This window comes from Protopterus annectens, chromosome 3.part1 (genome assembly GCF_019279795.1).
Source record: "Protopterus annectens isolate FY-2018-M chromosome 3.part1, PAN1.0, whole genome shotgun sequence".
Classification (NCBI taxonomy): Eukaryota; Metazoa; Chordata; order Ceratodontiformes; family Protopteridae; genus Protopterus; species Protopterus annectens.
Window position 1 is genome coordinate 552,378,749 of NC_056732.1, and position 16,696 is coordinate 552,395,444.

Below are 16,696 nucleotides of genomic sequence, written 5' to 3' on the forward strand. Positions count from 1 at the left end.
ACCATCTGCCCCTATCCAAGAGGGACATAGGTGAGACCCCTGTGGTGAATTTGCAATTTCCCATCCAATTGTCCAAGTTACTGTTAAATAGGGTCAACAAGGGGCTCTGTTTAACTCGAATTGGAAGCCTGTTCCAAAGAAGAAGTTCCCTCTGTGAGACACATCTGTCTCTCCAGCAAGTTCTGTTGATGTCAGAGACCAGGTTAAGGTCTCTAGACTGAGTGAATTGTGAACCATTGGACTTGCGAATCTGCAGCATTTCCATAAGTGCAGGATCATAGGTTGCTCTGTATACAAAGCACAGGTCAGCTCTGAGCAGTCTATAAAAAACAGACTATAGTGACAGTGATTTCAGTGTGTCCACATATGACATGTGCTGAAGCCCTGAATTTTCTTTGCGAAAATAACTTTGAGGTCTCTCCAGTTGCTGCACATGCCTGGTAAGGTATATACCAAAGGGAGCATTGTACTCTATTATTGGTCTAATGAGGGCAGAGTACAGTGGGCTTATAACTTCTTTCAATCGAGAAGTCATGCCCTTGCTTATGAGGTGAGCAACATAGAAAGCATTCCTGACCACTCTGGAGACATTGTGATCAAAGGTAAGGTTGCTGTCAACTTGCGTGCCCAGATCTCTCACCACTGATTTGGAGGTTAGGGTGTTGTCATTAATGTGGTAATCTGCTGGGACATCTCCCTTTCTGAAGGGGATGATAATGCATTTATTTGCACCAAGTTTGAGTCCATTACTTTGGCACCAATCATTCATTTGTCCATCTTATAGGATGTTTACATAATTTGGGGTCTCAATGACTGTGCCCACTTTGCAATCATCTGCAAACTTTGTCAGCCACAGACCTTTTGTTTTTGCCTGTACTTTTGAGAAGTAGATTCCAAACAACAAGGGCCGCAGCATAGATCCCTGTAGCACTCCACTAGTGATGGGTCTGCTGGTGGAAGTGGAATCTCCTATTCTGACTGTATGTGTTCTGTCAGTGAGACAGTTTGAAACCTATCTGATGATATATGGATTACTCCCCAGTTTTTAATTTCTTCATATCTTTTGGGTTTCTAATACCATGATGTAAATGGACCCCATTCCTAAGTCAAAGTATGATTAAAGTTCATGAAATTTGTATTGTTTCAATCTTTGATGTCAGTCAGAAGTGCTCTTTGCAGCACCCGTAATGTGCCCAGTAATGACTCCTTCTGCAATTTGTATGGAGTTATGTATTGGTAACATATCTAAATATGAGTTTAGATTCTTTTTTATAAGACCCGTTGCTCCTACTACTATTGGAACTGTCTGGGTATCTTTCTTCCACATTGCTCTTGTTTCTGCCTGCAAAACCTGATATTTTATGACTTTGTGACTGTCTGAATGCAAGACACTGTATTCATTGGGTGTAGCGATTTCAGTGATCAACGCTACTTTTGTCTTCTTTTCATGGACCACTATATCTGTTTTTTTTTTTTCACATCTATCTTTTGAACTGTTGGTAATGGGTGATCCCATGTGATGTGGACTTCATCATTTTCCATGATGCTTTGTGGCTCATGTTTCCAGTGTTTTTTTCAGTTACTCCAATATTATAATGTTTGCACAATTCCCAGTGAAACAGTCTTGCCACATTATTATGCCTTTCAGTATAAAGTCCTTCTGCCATTAGTATGTCACAACCAGCAACAAGGTGTGCAACTGTTTGCAATTCTGTTTTACAAAACCTACATTTGTCTGTTTCTCCCATATGTTCAATGCACTTTGTAAACCAATGTGTACGTAGTCCACTATCTTAGGCTGCCAATATTAATCTTTTATCTTTTGGTTTGAATTCGCCTCTCCTTAACAATTCATGCGTTAGATCCTGATCAACATGAGGTTGTTCCAGGAGTTTTCTATACTTGCAACTATATTCCCCAGCTGAGTGAGTTTTCTGATGATACCTGAGTTAAGGATTGTGTCAAAGGGTTTGGCTAGGTCTAATTAAACCATGTGCACAGATTTACCTTTGTCCAGTGCTTTGGTGATATTCTCAAAGAAATCCACCAGGTGTAACAGGCACAACCTTTAACAAAACCAAACTGGTTGGATCGATTGTTTGAAGTTCCCTGTTTCTTTGTTTATAAGGTCAATGATGATTCGCTCCATAGCCTTGCAGATAAGGTTGGTTAGGCTTATGGGTCTATAGTTCCCAGGGTCAATGGATGCTCCCCTATTGTGCAAGGGGGTGACAGTAGCTGCTCTCCATTCAGCAGGGACAAAACCTGTGCTTAGGCAGTGGTTGAAAAGAGTATCCAGTGGTGTTGCTAACTCCTGTTTTAAACCATTCAGAACACAGCCCAGGATGTTATCCGGTCCCATAGAGGCTGTGTTTTTTGCCTTGGAGAGAGCAGTCAGAACCTTTTCTTTAGAAATATTAGGTAGGATGCAGATGGTGGGTATGCTCTTGAGGTATATGTGGCCGGGACAGGGGGAGAAGTTTGCACAGAACTTGTCAACTAACAGCTTTGCTATTTCCACAAGATCACCGTATGTGGTCCCATTCCCTACAAGTTCAGTGCAAATCTATGCTTTAATATTAAGATTTCAGATGTAGCTAAAGCATGCTTTATGGTTATCCTTAGTTAGGAATGCTAATTTAGATTCATATTTGGCTTTAGAGGACTTTACAAGATGTCTTATTTGCTTGTTCAAGCTGAGAAGGGTGTACTTCAATTTCTGAGACTGATCCTTCTTGCTTTTAGACAGCAATTTCTTCTTCTTCTCCTTGTATAGCCTGTTTATGGTGGATGCCTACCAGGCAGCCTTGTTCTTTCTTGAGGATCTTACTTTGGGCATAGCAGGTATGGCTGAGTCCATTCAACTGTGAAGATGTTTATACAGAACATAATACCAGTATAGGTAGCCATGTCTTCAGTGGGGGTAGGTACTTTGAAGCTATTAATGCCATCTCTTAAGAGGCCATAGTTAACCTGGGAGAAGTTTTTTAACCAAATTACTCCTGAGGGGGGTGGGGGGTCAGATGCTATCATTACTTCAAACAAAACTGATTTATGATCGGACTTCACCAGGGAGGGCTGCGCACTTGTGGTTTTGCAATGATCACCCATGTTTGTGAGCACCAGATCTAGAATATTTGAGCCCCTTGTGGTGGTGCTATTTGTTCCAAGATATTGGAGTTAATGAAGTCCAGGAACCTTTGAGTTAGTGTGTTAGTGAATGCATAATTTACCCAGTCTATGGACAGGTAGTTGAAATCACGCATAACCAAAGTGTTTGGTTTTATTTTGAGTGACTTAAGTAGATACAGGTAGGCAGCATGGGTATCATGCTCATGGAGGGGGACCTATAGCTGATCATAACCTCGATGGGGGTCTTTCCTGCAGATATTTGCACTTGGAGTCACTCTAGGGAATCGTTATGTTTTACCAGCTGGAGTTGTGATGAATAATAATACTCCTCCTCCTTTAGTTCTTACATGTTCAGTCTGAGGTCTGAACTTGTGGAAGACATTATAACCCAGCATGGCTGGGATGCTCTCTGTGGCCTTGAACCAGGTTTCTCTGACTGCACAGATGTCCACATCTTCCAGGGTGAGGAATGCTTCCAGTGAGTGCAGTTTCAGGTATAGGCTGCTATTGTTTAGCAGCATAACCTTGAGATTTTTGTCAGAGGATGCTTTTACATCAGAAATTTTGTTCTTGTACAACATTGCCCAAAAAGGCACTGTGGGGGAGGAAAGTGCCTTAGCCAGAAACCAAAAGCCCAGAAATGACAGGTGAAGACCATATCTGTCAAAACATCATGGTCTAGCAACCATGTCATCCCAGGCTGACAGGTAGTAGATTCCCTTATAATGACACCAGAAACTAAGCCAGTTGTTGAAATTAATAATTTTTTGTCTGTATTGTAGCATCATCCTGGGTGAAGGTAGAATACTGCTTAAGGCTAGGGACATACCCACCTGTGACACATAATCAGAGAGCTCAGTCATGTCTCTGTTCATATAGTCCAGTGAGGTATGTCTCAAGTCGTTCACACCAACATGTACTATGACAGAGTCATAACAGTACTTGCTATTGAGAGACTTGAGTGTGAGTGTGATGTGGCAAATCCTGGCACCTGACAGACAGCTTACCATGACCTTCTCCTTATCCATCTTGGTGAGAGGGACATCTGTATGTCTCACAATGAAGTCACCTATGACCAAAACATTTGATTCTGTGTTTTCCCTTAGGGGCCTGTTTGGTGAGACACTGGTGTTAGTGTTATTATGTGTACTGTGTTCTGCTGGGAGTGTATTAAATGAAGTATGTCTATGTATGGGAGGTCTCTGAACTTTGGGTAGACTTATGATGAGAACCTCTGCATATGTGGTTTTAGGTGTTATACTCTTGGTAGGAGGTGAGATGTATGTGCTGACAACCTGCTGAGTATCTGATATACTGGTTTGTGACTGAGGCAGCATAGATCTAGGTTTTAATATAGATGTATCTTCAAAAATTGAATTTGTGTGGTTTAGGAGTAAAGGGTTGTCAGTGTACATGAGGTAATCACTGCATTGACTCAGGATGCCCATTTCTATCAGGCTGCCTGGAGAAATGATGGGAAATTGTCCATCCATAGTGCTAGATGTAGTGCTGTTGTCAGTACCCAGAAGTGGACTAGAGGGACCAGGTACATAGTGCTAGATGTAGTGCTGTTGTCAGTACCCAGAAGTGGACTAGAGGGACCAGGTACGGCTGAGGGACTGGTAAAGATGTTTTAAACTGCAAGCGGCTAGGTAGTTAAAACTTGTGTTGGTACTTCAGAGGTATAGCTGAGAGTGACTCTGGGCAGGTAAGCACAGCTGCACTAGATCTGAGATGGAACACATGGAGATGGAGATGGAGCAGACTCCAAGTCAGACTGCCGACCAGTCACGATTGGAGTCCCACTGGGATCGGTCCTGGGTCCTCTCCTGTTTGGCTTCTACTTCTCAGAAGTCCAGGCCAACACAGATGGACTCTGACTGACCAAGTTTGCCGATGACTGTAAGCTGGGAGCTATTATTAACTCCCCAAGTGATGTAGACATCCTACAGAAAGGCCTCACTGAGACCAATGACTGGTGTCGAAACCATGGCCTTAAGCTAATGCCAAAAAATGGGTCATCTTCCCCTTTGGGAAAAACTCAGTTCCCATTAATTACCACATCGATGGGAGTCCACTGAACACTGATGGTGTTATAAGAGATCTGGGGACACAGGTTGACAGCAACCTCTCCTTTGACCACCACATTGCTACTGAGGTCAGAAAGTCCTTCTATGTGGCACATCTCATTACCAAGGGTTTTGCGTCCAGGAAGAAAGAGGTCATCATCTCTCTCTCTCTACTCTTCCCTCATTAGGCCAATCATTGAGTAGAATGCCCTATTTGGCATGTACCTCACTAGACACATGCAACAGCTGGAAAGGCCACAAAAGTACCTCTCAAAGAGTATCCTAGGCCTTAAACACATGTCCTACACAGACAGACTCAAAAAACTCCCACTATTCCCTGTCTCATATCGTCTACTAAGAGGCAATCTTTGCTTGACTTACAAAGCCATGTCTGACCTAGCTCTGTTAGAAATGCTACAGCTAAAGAAATCCCAATCCTTCCTCACCACATGGTCCAGAGACCTCAACCTTATTACCACAATCAGCAGAGCTTGCTGGAGGGACAGGTTCATAACCCAGAGACTGTCCATGCTCTGGAATAGACTTCCCATACATGTCAAGCAGAGCACCTCACTGGACCTCTTCAAGAGAAATCTTGATGAGTGGATGAGAAATAGAAAGTTTACCCCAGGAATTACTCCAGTGGCTTTACTTGATACAGACACTGGTATCTAACATCGGGCAGCATGAAGCCAGGGCACTTCTATGGGCTAGGCTTTTAAAGGCTCCAGGCTCATTAGCCTAGTACACACCTATGAACCTATGACTAGGGGAAAATTTAGCTAATTGAGATTTTGCATCTATAACTGTGAAGGGTATCCCCGCTGCATGGTGGTGCATGATGTGCAAACCCAAGCAAACACTGGCAATAAGTAGCAACGAAGATTAAATGAAATTAACCACTCTGACCAATTAAAATGCATGAGACTGGGCCCTGGGCCAGCAATCACCACTCAAGTGGGTCCTTTTCCGCACACTTCTCTCACAAGTGTGTAGGGGAGGCTCTCTCCATGAGGAGGAAAGCTAGTTTAGTGCTCAGAAATTGCTAAAAAAAAACTGGATCCAGCAAGTCTAGACCAAGTCTATGCTAGGTTAAAAGTGCAGCAAACAGCAGTAAAAAAACAGAAAGCCAGTTAAATACAGCATTAAACAGTAACAAGCAATTCAAAAAGTGCAGATCAGGTTAAAATGGTACTTATTCTTTGTAGCAAGCAGCGAATGCTCTGGAAATCATAGGAGTACAATTGCACAGATGTAAAAAAGATGTTTATAGACAAGTCATTTTTAGTAATGAAGCATTGGAAGTAAAACTGAAACCTTCAGTACACGTAAGCTCTTTTGAGATTGAACTCTAACTCAAAGTGGGTGTGGCTTGAACCTTTTGAAAAAAAAATTAAAGTTCAAACAAATGTTCATATCAATACAATCATAAGTGTTACTAAAAAAAACTGTATATGGCAAACTGTTTAGCACAACATAATCTTTACAATGGTTTCATTCATTCAAATTCTCAATATTAAACTGTATTTTATAAGACACAATAACTACAGAAAATATGAATTTTGTAATGTTGTATAAACAGCTAATGAAATCTCTGTATCCATTTAAGCAACGTACTTACCTACCTGTAACATTTTTTTAATACAGCTGTGAGTTTTCTTATGAGGCTAAGCAGTACTGTCTGTGTTACATTATTGTTGAGACATTTAAAGAAATATGAAAATTATTACAATACTATATACATATAGGTTCGTACTAAGCTAACTGCCCTTGCGAGCCATTTTAAGCCTAGCCAATTATCCCTTGTGAGACTCAAACCCTGTATCTTGTGTTTGTAAGGCAAACACCTTAACCATTAGGCCACCCTCCCAACCCAATTATATAATATTTAGTACCTCGTTATCTGCACTAGGCAGAGGTCAAATATCAATACAGTTGCATTTGCCATTGTGCGAGATTTAAGGCAAAATATTCTTATAGCTTCCACTATCAGTGAACAAAAGTGAATGCAAAGAGGACTGGAATCCCCAAACAACATTCATCAAAAAAACATTTTTTAAAGTGCTTTTGCAGGGGGACAGGTCCCCCTTTCACCCCTGCTATGTGTGTGTGGGGGGCAATCCTCCCACTATGCCCAGACATATGTATACCAACCCCACAGTCATGCCAACTTGAAGGATGGTGTAATTCCCAATACTGTGTATGTATCATAGTTGTTGAATTATTAACGCAAATATTAATAAGCAATAGTTCATGCCTAAAGGCATCAGTAGTGTGTAACTGTAGATACATCTATTGAAGTCAATAGGCTGTAATGACTAAATTATATAGTTGACAAGTCAGAATTTATTAAATCAACACTAGAATACTTTTAAGATTAATAACAGCCCATAAGATATTATGGGTTCACAACCTAAATTACATTTTAAGTGTCCGTTAAGTGAATGCGTGAAGTTAGGTCACAGACATTAAGATTAAATGAAGGAAGGGAGACATGTAAGTGCAAGCCATGCAGATCTAATAGATACATAGCACAAGGGGCTTTTTCAGTAATGTATCAAGCATTATTATATATGATGCAGTGTTTTTGTTTTACTTGGGATGTTACAAAGGTGGCATATTTAGGTGCTGGTGAGATCTATATGCATTTCATGTAGAGGAAACTGCAAGTAAATCACCTGAAAATTAGAGACCACTTATCTGTGATAAACAAACAATATATATAATGCCTTATACAGACACAACAAAATGTAGAATTTTTAAGAAGTTTAGAGTAAACTTGATTCCCACTGTGGGGGATTATAGTAGAGAGGGGGAATTTAGAAAATAAATTATTAAGACAATAGATAAGATGGCAAGTCCACTTAGGTGCATGTTTACCACCTGGTTTAAATGAGATAAATTCTATTAAGCTCAATTAAAAAATAGAAAACCAAGACAATGTATTTATTTTTCAGTAAGTAGTTAAATTTTAAAGCATTTATGTAGTAATTTATATGAAAATGTTTATTGTTGTTGTCTGTGACTGATTGGTGCACTTTGTGATGATACCATTGTTTTTCCTAATTCCTAATTTAAAATTTAAATGTTTGAAAACTGGTGTTTCTTTTTAGTCTGATGAAATTGTTAGAATGGTGAATGAAAGAATTTACTGATTAAAGCTGTGACCTTACCTTGCTGCATCTGCTTCATTTTTTGTTTTTCACTTTGTATTAATGACGAAGTTGTGTAGAACAGCTACTAGTAGGGTACCACAAGGTTCTGTGCTGGGCCCCTTACTGTTTGGAATCTATTTCTTGGAAGTCCAGGTGAAAGTAGACAGCCGATGGCATACCAAGTTCGCAGATAACTGCAAACTGGAAGCAATTGAGTCCCCCAAAGATATTAGCATATTACAGGAGGGGCAAACAAATAACTGGTGCCAAAGCCACGGTCTAAAACTAAATGCAAAAAAGTGCAACATTGTCCCCTTTGACAAAGAGGTAGCCCCTGCAAATTACAATATAGGCAGCAACCCCTAAGCTCGAACCCAGTGGTGCCCTATCACTGTACTCTGTGTCCTACAGACTGCTGAGAAGCGACATGTGCCTGATCTACATAGTAGTCTCTGGCAATGCCCTAATGGAAATGCTGCACATCCACAAATCAAATGGGACAAGAGTTACTTCTGTGACTTAAACAAAACATACTGGAGACACAGATATGTCTCCTAGAGACTGCCACTACTCTGGAATAAACTCCCAATTCACATTAAGCAGAACTCCTCGATGACCCTATTTAACTGCAACCTGGACAACTAGATAGAAGACCATAAATTCAAACCTGGGGTGGCATATATGTCCCTCATGGAAAGGGTCAACTGGTGCTGATCATAGATTCAGTCTGCAAACAATCAAACTATCTATCAATGGTCAATTAAAATGGCCAGTAAAAAAAACTAATAACTAGAGACTGCAAATCATACTAAACCAATCTGAACACTTGATCAACCCCAAAATGTTTGGTAGCAGTATCTCCTCTCTCCTCCATCCCAGTAACAAGGAAAACCCTTGCCCTAACCCTGACCTCACCAACAGGAAACAGCCACATCATTTATCTCCTTCTTTGTAGAGTGTATAGCCAAACTTACCACCACCTTCCCACACCCTCTTCCAAGTTCATCACCCCCACCCTCTTCCCAATCTACTGACAACACACAGCAATACCCCACCTTCAAGCTCAATCCTGTCCCCACAAGCACAATAAAAAACTCCTCCTTCAGCTAAAAGCATGCTGTACTGCACCTGACAATTTGCCCCCTCGCTTCCTCAAACTATCTGCTGACAACATAGCCCTGCCAATCTCCATTTTAATCAACTTGGAAACATGCATTCATCATTCCCCTCCACAAGGGAGGTAAAAACGTTGACACCACTAATTTCAGGCCCATTGCCATCCTTTTCCCACTCTCAAAAATCCTTGAAAAGTGTATTCATACTCAACTGATGTCATATCTAACACACAATAACCTCCTTACCCCCACCCAACATGGTTTACGTCCTGGCCACATTACCATTATTGCCCCTCTGTCCTTCCTCAAATGTATCAACCATGCCCGTGACTCTCGCAAACTCATTTCTACCCTATTCCTTGTCGTATCCAAAGCTTTCAATACCATCTCTCACACCATACTCCTATCTCAACTCCCCTCTCTTAACCTATCTCCCTCTTCCATATCCTGATCCTCTAGCTATGTCTCCAAAAGACAGCAAGCTGTAAAATGGAAATCTTCAACCTCCTCCTTCTTCTTACACACCCCCACGTGCATTCCCCAAGGTTTTGTCCTTGGTCCCCTACCTTTCAACATATTCATCAATAAATTTCAGCACACCATCCCCAATACCTCCCTAATCCAGTATGCAGATGATTCTACAATCATTTGCACTGCTGACTCCCCATCTGACCTATTACTAAAAACCCAGTCAGCTTTTACTATAACAGACACTTGGATGCACAACAACCACCTAGCCCTAAATGCAAACAAAACAAAACTAATGATCTTTACTGCCTCCAGAATCTCCTCCTTTGACAATACCTCCTTTACTATTTTAAGCCAGAACAACACCCTCATTGAAATAGTATCTCACACCAAGTTGCTTGGTGTCACCATTGATGAGCATCTAAAATTTGATATCCATATTCAAACAGCCATAAAAAAACACCAGAAACTAGGTCTACTGTACAGACACAATCGTTACCTCACTCCCTCCACTAGAAAAACCTTAGCCTCTTCCTACCTTCTCCCCTCACTCATATACAGTGCCCCACTGCTCACCAACCTCCAACTCGGCCTACAATCCAAATTAGAATCCTGCTACAATAAAATCAGCTAATTTGCCACCAACTCTAAAAATGATTCCCATCACTGCCTCTCCCTCCAGTCTCTACAATGACTAGAACTACCTAACTACCTAAACCTACTTAAACTCTCCATAGCCCTTAAGCTCATCTTCAAACCATCCAACTGTCCTGCTCTATCCAACACCTTAACCCCCTATATTCCTAACTGCTCACTCAGATCGGAAACTCAAACCTCCTACAAATCCACAAACCCTCCTGCCCTCCTGGCCACCTTCTGCTATCATACTCCCTAGCCAAGTTATGGAACTCACTCCCCTTTCTCCCTTAGTAACACCCCAAACCACACCAACTTCAAACCTCTCCTACACTCTTAACTGTCATCTAAATGGATTTGCCCCTACTCTTCCCATACATGAGGCCCTCCTCACTTATCTTTCTTTACCAAGCAGCTACTATCTCTCCCTATTTGACACCCACATACAACACCTCTAATCTTCCAATTATTGCTGGACTGCATTTTCTACCCTCATTTTCATCAGATCTGAGATTTATATTTTTATCCTATGAAATGTTGTTTTATATTTTTATCCTATGAAATGTTGCCACTGCGTGTTTAAAAATGTGCTCTACAAAGATTATAGAATGTATGCCCACTGTGACTACAGCTACTCTGTATATGATGTTATCTCTTCTTATTTGTTAAATTGTTTCTCTCAGTATATGTTATATACTCTGTTATGCATATTTGTTATTGTCATTGTTAATGGAGCTTTTCTCCTCTTGGCCCAGTGGACTTCCCTGGCCATCAAAGTGAAATAATTAAATAATAAATAATAAATTAAGAAACCATCTAACAATGATCACTTAGGGAACACAGATATTACGTGGCTAGGCTTGTAAAGGCCCTAAGACTATTGGCCTGGAATCCTCGTATGAACCTATGGTTGATTGACTTATTTAGCAACTTTAGAAGCACGTGGGGTGCACCCACTGTAAGGTACTTTTTGAGCCTATTTAACATTCCCAGCCGTTCAATGACTGTAGCTGTTTTACATCAATGTGACCTGGAGAGAACACATTTGGATACAACAGGAAGTACAGGTTCTTAACCTACTATATGGCATTTCCACTATTGTTCTTAAAGGCTGACATGCTGATTAAGGAGCTTTGACATAGGGCAGCACTCTGTACTGAAAATCATAGCCTTTGCCATAGCAGCAAGAAGTAGGAGATGATTGCCAGCAGCAGCTATAGTAGAGAATGTAAGTAATGTTACAGATGTAGCCTGAATAGCACTAAGGGATAGTGATAGGCAGGTAACTGAGTCAACCATGTGCTGTATGTATAGCCAGGCGTATGGACTTCATGTATTACTAGCAGAACAAGTCACAGCTCTCTTGAGTCTGCCTTTTTGTTGCAACTAATATCCTACAGCAACCGTATTGCCAGCCACCCGATACCCCTTTTATATGTTGCATGGTTTCCTGGATCCCTTTATTTATTCCACAACTCAGCACTTCCTACTGTAATATTTATGTATTTGTTTGTTTGTTCATTTATTTGCATTTAACTGGAATGATCTGTCAGAACTGAGAGACCTTGTTCAGCAGAAGCCCAGAAAAAAGCTCTTCAATGAGTATAAGAAGGTAACATTACTTAATTCATAGCTCACAATATTGCAATGACAATATTTTCACTGATTTATTAGTACAACAAAACAGTGGTGTAGATTACAATAAATCAGTAAAACAGTATTTCCTTGGTTTAATTTCTCAAAGTATTTTGGGTTTCTAACACCATGATAGGAGTGGACCCCATTCCTAAGTCAAGATGTGATTAAAGTTCATATAATTAGTAGAGTTTCAATCTTTGATGTTAGCCAAAAGTGCTCTGTGCAGCACCCACAATGTACCCAGAACCGACTCCTGCAATTTATAGAGTTGCATGTATTGGCAGCATATTTAAATACAACTGTAAATTCTTTTTTATGAGACCCGTTGCTCCTACGACTATTTGAACTGTCTAGGTATCTTTCTCCCCCATTACTCTCATTTCTGCCTGCATATCTTGATATTTTACGACTTTGTATCTCTCTGTATTTGAGATACTGCAATCACTAGGTGTAGCAATTTCAATGATCAGTGCTACTTTTGTCGTTTTTTCATGGACTACTACATTTGGCTTTCTCAATCTATTTTTGAATTGTTAGTAATGGGTGACCTCATGTGATGTATACTTCATCATTCTCTAAAATGCTTGGTGGTTCATGTTTCCAATGCTGTTCAGCAGTGTCTATATTATAGTGTTTGCACAATCCCCACTGCAACAATCTCACCATATTATTGTGCCTTTCATTGTACAGGCACTCTGTCATGAGAATATCACACCCAGCAACAAGGTGTGCTACTGTTTATCTGTTTCTCCCACATGTTCAATGGACTTTGTAAGCCAATATGTATGTCGTCCACTATCCTGTGTTAACATTATTAGCCTTTCATCCTTTGGTTTCAACTCATCTCTCCTTAACCATTCCTGCATCAAATCCTGACCAACATGGAGTTGTTCCAGGAGATCTCTACACTTGCCACTACATTTATCACTTTTCCACATTTCTTTCCTTCTCATCTGATCCTACTCCTTATATTCTTTCTTTTGTTTTTGGCAAATTCAGTTGCTGCCTGATTTTTGTCTACTTCTGGTCTGATTTGCATTCCTGTTTGGCTCATGAATGCTTCTGCCAAACTAAGCAAAGTGATTATCTTAGATTTCTTCTCCTTATGTTGTAAAACTTTCACTATCTTTGGATCAGATGAGGTCAGCAGATATGTATGCTGTCCAATGATCTCACATCTGTACATGTAATCAATTTCAGAGAGGCCCATACCTCCTTTAGAGTCTGGAATATATAATTTTGATATACACTGATTTTTATATATCATTATATATCGTTTCCTCTTTTTTAATTTCTCCAAACCGTTTGGGTTTCTAATACCATGACGGGAATGGGCCCTATTCCTAAGTCAAAGTACAATTAAAATTCATGAAATTAGTATTGTTTCACTCTTTGATGTCAGCCAAAAGTGCTCTTTGCAACACCCACAATATGCCCAGTAATAACTCCTTCTGCAATTTGCATGGAGTTACATGTATTGGTAGTATGCCTAAATATGATGTTAGCCTCTTTTTATAAGACCCATTGCTCCTACTACCAGTGAAACTATCTGGGTATCTTTCTTCCACATTGCTCTCATTTCTTGCAAATTTTGATATTTTATGACTTTGTGTCTCTCTGTATGCTGGACACTGTAGTCACTGGGTGTGATGATTTCAATAGTCAATACTACTTTTGTCTTCTTTTCTTGAACCACTATATCCGGTTTTCTAGCATCTAACTTTTGAACTATTGTCAATGGATGATCCCATGTGATGTAGACTTCATCATTTTCTATGATGCTTTGTGGCTCATGTTTCCAGTGTTTTTTAGCCACTTCAGTACTATAATGTTTGCGAAATCCCCAGTGCAACAGTCTCACCACATTATTATGCCTTTCAGTATACAATCCTTCTGCAGATATAAGGGGAGATAATGTGCTACAAAAAACATTAATAAATTTGGCACTAAACTGTGTTATAACTGCACACATTGTGCAGATATTAATATGGACTTATGCTTTATACACCCAATTAGTCAAAATCTATTTGAATTTAGAGCTGCTGGAACATGTAACACAGAAAATGTGATTTATTTTGCTAACTGTGTATGCTGCCAATGTTTTTATATTGGTAAAACAAATAAAAAACTAAAAGAGAGAATAAGTGCACACTGTTCTGACATTCGTAGAAATATCCTTACAAATGCTTTGGCTAAGCATATAGCAACTGCAAGTGCTGAGCATAAATTCCAGTTTAGAATTTTGCAAGTTGTGTTTAAAAATAAAAATGGGGGTGATAAGATAAATAAAATGGAGTTGGCTGAATATAAATGGATTAATTTTTTTAGAGCTGACCATATGCCAGGTTTGAATGTGAATAATAGTATAAAACCTATTTTAAAAGATAGACATGACAGAATATAAGTCTCAATGAGGCTCAGTTTTAAGGGAACTTTTGTAAGATGTGGGGCACTTTAAGGATGTAATTGCTGCTATTATTAAGTGTGTATTTTGATTGGGTGTGTTGTATATATGCTTGTACTATGGTAGGACAATTTTATTAAAAGCTGAAGAAGAACCTTTTACTCGAAAGCTTTGTTCTGTTATTTATGCTGTTTATGTCCTGAGCTATTAAACTATTTATTGAATGGTGGATTTGGACTGTTTTTTCCTGGGAAAAAAAATCAGATTTCAAAATGAAGAAAAGGCTGGCTGAATATCAGACTGCTCAAGAAGAGGTGTTTCAAGAAATGGTAAAAGTAGATGACAGCACATGGGGAAAACCTGAGATTTTTTGGTGTACCAGAGAAATTGAAATGAACAGACTGTATTAATTTTATGAAGGCACAAATAAGCAACTGGACAGGTATTCCACAGCAGGATTTGTTAATTAAAAGGGCACATTGTGTGTATGCTCCAAACCTGGCCATGAAAAAGCAGCCAAGACCTGTATTAATAAAGATGCAGTCATACCAGCAGAAAGAGTTGATCCTAACAAAATTGTGGAAGAAGGGCAGAGTATTAGAAGATGGAAACAGTAGAGTGTTTGTAAAAAATTATTATTCACTGTACATCAGGGAGAAGACATGCAAATGTATTCCAACAGTCAGGAAATGTCAGGCAGGTGTGAGATTCAAGCTGCTGTATCCATGTGTCTTCTGAATATTTTTTTTCCTGGAGGATCAACGTCCTTTTTGATGCAGAACAGGCTAATGAGGAAATACAAAAGTTTGTTCGGCTAAAAGTGACCCATCAAGCAGAATAGAACTCTGCTTCTTATTCTTCTGATAATAAATCTCATAGAGAGACTTTGCCAATGAATCCATTTCTAATGTACCAAAGGAAATGCTTGAGAGCCAGAGAAAAGCATGAGAGTTGACTAAAAGAATCTGATTTACCTTGGAAAAGAAGTGGAGTTTAGAATTGAGAGATTAGATGAACAGGAAGATCAACAACATGGACATTATTGAATAAATGTGAGATTACAAAGCATCAGTTGCATTTGTTAAATATGGCTGTACAAGAAACAAATTAAAAGAATGGGCTTTTTGTTCACTTTGTTAAACTTTTGGGGAACTGAAAGGATTTTGCCCCACTTCATGTCATTAATGTATGGAAGGACACTAAAGAGGATGGGATGAAGAAGTAAAAAGTTAACTGTAAGTAAAACAATTTTTGTTCTTAACAGTACTTCTATAAAACTTTTCACAATATAAATTACATGTTATATAGTATTTTTTTCAGATATGGTTATATGTGATAAAGATACTAAAGTAAACAGATGCCTTTTTCCCTATCATCCTTCTTTTTAATATTATGAAATGAAGGCATTACGATACAAAAATAACAAATGCTGGGTTAAAGCATCTTTAAGTTAATAGGCTGTAAGCTTGAGCTGTTCAGGTGGGGTAATGGGATGTATAAGCACACAGATCATAATATATCTACAGCTGATATGTTTTGGCTTAGTTTTTCATAGGTGAATGTCTGGATTAAGACTCAACTTAATCTAATGAAAAGTTTTAAGTGGAAACAAGTAAATAAGAGAAAACTGAATATAATAAAACATTTTCCTTTACCAATAAATGTTTTGCATGACTTTAGAAGCTACATCTTTCTTATGTTTCCAAGGAGACACACTGATTGTAGAGCAATAAACATCAGAGCACTAGTTTCTTTGAGGCTAAAAGATATTTTTTTCTGAAAGTATGCAAGCTGTTTTTTTTTCAATATACAGCAATTAGTGTAAGTAGGAGCATGAATAACCTTAAATTTAAGTCAGATAATGCCTGTGTCCACAGCTGTCTATTTGGGACAATTGTTCCTATTAGGAGGGTTAAACATCATTATTTGAAGATGTACAAAACTTTGTGTATTTGTATTAAGTTAATAGGCCATGGGGTATTCTGTGGTGTGTGTCTGCTTTTGTTTGCCAATTTTTTTTTTAAATAAAAAGTCTTGTAAAATGTGGCATAGGTTCAAATGGAGAGGACAAGAAGCAAC